The sequence below is a fragment of the Ixodes scapularis genome, unplaced genomic scaffold (genome assembly GCF_016920785.2).
Source record: "Ixodes scapularis isolate PalLabHiFi unplaced genomic scaffold, ASM1692078v2 PGA_scaffold24__2_contigs__length_7659602, whole genome shotgun sequence".
NCBI lineage: Eukaryota > Metazoa > Arthropoda > Arachnida > Ixodida > Ixodidae > Ixodes > Ixodes scapularis.
The window spans coordinates 4,899,909-4,904,337 of record NW_024609851.1 but is presented as its reverse complement, the minus strand read 5'-3'; the positions used below and the strand labels follow the sequence as shown (position 1 = coordinate 4,904,337).

General features: G+C 43.9%; 1 pseudogene; it reads right to left on the bottom strand.

Moving 5' to 3' along the window:
* Positions 1-3,300: 3,300 nt before the first annotated feature.
* On the bottom strand, positions 3,301-4,049 carry LOC121046864 (annotated as a pseudogene).
* Positions 4,050-4,429: the final 380 nt, after the last annotated feature.

Here is a 4,429-nt window from a genome sequence, read left to right as displayed (position 1 = left end):
GCACAATATGGGGGAATCACAATGAAACGGTCTACCTCGGGCGTAGGCAAGATTTGCTCATATTAAAACATTTTGGCTAAACATCGGGAATTTTCGACGAATGTACCCGCATGGTTGGAAGGGCCAGACAAGCCTTGGGGACGCTTCATTTTCTAGCCTCTCGCTCCTGAACCCACTCACGCACCATATGTGTAGCTGTTCCAAAAGGCGGGAGCACTTATTTGGAAAATGGTGAATGGCACTATTGTTATCTTTAACAGAATTCTGTATTAGGGTCAAAGGTGGTCTGCATATTCGCAATACTTTTTCCAACTTAAAAGTATATCATTTAAAAAAAAAATATGTAGTAAAGCCGATGACAAAAAAAAGAATGGCTGGGCCTCCTCCAGCACGTGCTTGTGCTTTTGATTTCGCTTTAGACAGGTATGCTCGCTCCAGGCTCATGAGGAGCTGAAACGTCGTCGAAGGTAGCAGACGTGCTGGTGGTGGAACAACGGAGAATTATCCCTGCCTCTCTCATGCTGTCAGTGAGCGTGTACTTCTATACTCTAACTTAGCTTAACCTGCACATAGCTGAGAAGAATAGCCTTGGATAAGTGCCCTTACTGCATATGCATTTGTACAGCTGAGGCACTTTCTGAATCAAGAACATTGTGTATCTTACCTTCAAAAACACATCATTTTAGGGGTACAAAAGGAATTCTAAGGCATAATTTTGTTTGTATTTCCTATTACGCATCAACTCCTTTAAATTAATGCGCAGTCGACCCAGCATGTTGAAAAATGCAATGCCTGCCAGGTGATTGTTTTGCATTTAGTTAATATGTCAGTATTCAGTTACATATCCCAACTCATTAGTCGTTAATAGGCAGTCTCTCTGTAGGTCAGTCATGTTTGGCATTCAAAACAATGCTTGTCAAACAACGGCTCTGTCGAGGACATGTACTCAGCTCGAACAATCGCTGGGCACAAGCTGGTCGTGTGGCTACAGGCAGCAAACATCCGGTCTGGAATGTCCTACCTCGCAATGTAGCTGAAAAATAAGTCAGGGCCCCACTCACAAATGACTATACTTTGCATCTCTTTAAGCTGGACCACTTTCGACACTACACGCCATTGCAGCCAAAACAGCATGACACATGATTATAAGCTCGACGTACCTTGGCATGCAACTAGGAGGTCACATGGCTTGCTTTGTGCGCTGAGTTTGCAAGGATGGCTTGAAGCTTCTGCCTTTGTTAACCTTAAGCTGAGATAGTTTGGAATAATGCTTTCGATGTTTAGTGTTGCCCGGCAGAGTAAACAAATAGGTGAAATAGTGCTGCATTGAAAAATATGTGAATTCATAACTGTATCCCCTTATGAATGCATACTGGCTGTTAAACTCACCGTTCTGCAGAGAAATGAAATGCACATCGCTTCCAATTGCAGCTGCTTCTGGAACTTTATGATGTGAAGCACCTTATGGCTGCAAGCTCTGGTCGATCTTGTTCTGTGGTCTGCACAGCCCCACTGCAGGGAGTCACTCCGAGAGCCTCACCAGAGTTTCCTGCCCGTGGTCGTTCTAAATTTTTCGCTGTAAATATGCATCCTTCCGGTCTTTCCTTTAATTGTACTCATGCGTTTTCTTTTCATTGCCGCCGATTTGCTTCAAAATTGGTTAAGCACACAAATGAACGCTGTATAACTGTACCCCACACATTTTGTTCAAGGTAGCTTTTCTTTGCTAAAGTTAAATTTTTTACGAAGGTTAGTCTTTCTTTTGTTTTTATGTACAATTTTTTTTTTTTTAGTTTTTATGGGCAATACTGAAACGTTATACCAGGGGCAAGGGCAAGTTCACTGCTCGAACTTTTTCTGAACTGATTGCAAGAAATTCTGTTAATGTCGTGAAACCTCCTTCCAGCGCTTGCTTTGCAGCATAAAAAAAATTATACATAGGACATAATCTGTTGTTTAGAGTGCTTGCTCATTCTCCAGGTCTGCCTGCCATAGATGTCGTGCTACTGGAGAGCAGCCGAATTCGATTGTTAGCTTCGCCATTGCTTTTTTAGCCGTTGTTTTAATAGTGGTTGTAAATTTAGAGATTTTCCTTAAAACTAAGTCATCAAGAATATTTAGTTTGATTAGTTAGCTGAAAATAATGATTTAGTACCTTTAACCAGTAACATAGATACTGTGTGTCGCTGTTAGTGTCAAGTCGAGATCCACGCTTTTTAGGCATTTTGGTCAGATTAGTACCCATTTCTATTTGTTAGCCTCCTGGTGCGTCAACTAAACTTTTTCTATTCAAGCACCTGATCTCTGCTGTTGCACTCTACCTTCTTCTTCAGTGGGTGTATGAACTGGAGTTGTCTCCCCAGTCGAGACTCATTCCTGTTAGAAAATCTCGCTGATGGAAAGATGTAGGAAAAACCTCATACAAGCGTAACCGTAATATGGGACATCCTATACCAGCGAAAAGGCGGCTCCAGTTTAGTGGATTAGGGCGGAATGATACAGGCGGGCGCAATCATACGAGCGTGTCGTATTATGGGAGATCCTATACCAGTGCAGTGGATTATGTCGGAACCATGAAGGCGGACGGAAGCATACGTGCACAACGTAACATGGGACATCCTGTACCAGCGAAAAGGTGATACCCGCATGGTGGAGCCATATGCCTCCAGCATGTTGGTATTGCCTTTTTCCTGTTGTACAGGGCGTTTTTTTTTAAGCTTCACATATTTGTTTAGAAAGGTCGTGTAAGGTAAATTAATGCGGTTTGTGCAGGCGAGATATACGGCGAGGCGTACGTATTAGAGGTACCCAGTCGTAACGATCAGTCAGATATTTATATACAATTTGTTAAATAACTTTTTGATTAGTGAAAATAAAAATATGGTTTCAATTAGAAACTTGCTGAGTCATTGAAAACCACCTAATCAACTCTTCCCTTTATGAGGCGCGAAAAATATACTTAAAACAAGTGTGTTATTAGTGTACTATCTGATTTGTGATGACCTCGAGAAGTGTCTCCTAAAAAATGAATGTGCAATTACATATAGTTTTTATAAAAAAAGTGGGACATATATGTCCCACCGCCTGCCGAACCAACAACGGGAAGTGGGACGCCCGTGTCCCACGGGCATGTTCAAGGCCGACTCAAACGAACAACTGCAAAAAATATTTTTGTTTATTACCTCAACTCCATTAAATTGTGAAAAACACTCGGCAAACAGTTCAGCTATAATTGTTCTGGGAATGTTGCATGGCAAACACCGCCTAGTCTTGAGGGAGCCCCTTCCGCGCTCTCCTATGTAAATGCCTTTGCGGCGTTCACTGTTCGGAGTGAAAAGGTGCGAAGCACTCGACGCAGAGTGGTACAGCGCATGATTTGCAGATGTACTGGGTCCTGGATTCTTTGATCCTGGTGGAGCACCATCTACACCTTCGCCTTTTGCTAATTTTTTGTGCATGATGACCACTCCCTTGAAAGCGAAGCTCACTGGGCACTCCAACCATTGCTTGTCCACTTCGCTTGCCTCTTTCCTTGTGCATGAAAGCCGCTACAGTGCGTTTCTCCCTGAATGTTTGACGGGAGATGAGCTGGCGTCCCAACATTAGTCGAAACTGCATGTAGTCGACTTCCTTCAGTGACTTGTACTGAATAAATGCGTTAACAGCAGCAGCGTCAAGCAGGTAGTAAAAAATTCGACACCACCACTTTTTTGACTTGCGGTCTGCTGGATAAGTGTTCCTCTTATGATCAAAGCGGTCAACACCCCCTTGTTATAGTCTGAAAGCACCTTCGGACAGGACACACCAACTTTGGCATCACTGGCAAGCTTCCGCGTGACATCTACGATTTCTTGTGCGTCATGGTAGTTGGACATCACGTGTACATTCTTGCTGTCGCGCCACTGTGTGGCTGTGACACATCCTTTGGACCACCACAGGTGCTGGCCTTTCTGAAGCTTGCACTCCTTGTTTAGCTCGATTGGTAAGTCCTTGCGTGTCGGTCTGAATGTGCCTGCAGCTAGCACTCTCTGCTCCCTGAGCTTCTCCATCAACTTTGTAGATGTAAAGTAGTTGTCAATAAACAACTGACTGTTCTCTTCTATGCAATGTGAAAGAGATAAAACGACGTGTTCGCCCAAGGAGAGATCGGGGGGTCGCTCGGCATCCTTTCCCTCGTATATCTGGAACTCTAGGAGGTAGCCAGTCTCGGAGTCAGCCCTACACCAAACTTTATAGCCTCGTTTGATCGGTTTCATTGGCATGTACTGTTTTAGTGAAGACCGTCCTTTGAACGGTATCATACTCTCGTCGATGGACTGATGCGTTGACGGCGCATATTCTCTCAGGAACCTTTCGCTCAAGGCGGTGACGAGGGGCCTCACTTTTGAGAGTTTATCAAAGCCGTCTTCTCCGCGCTTCTCATTGTTAT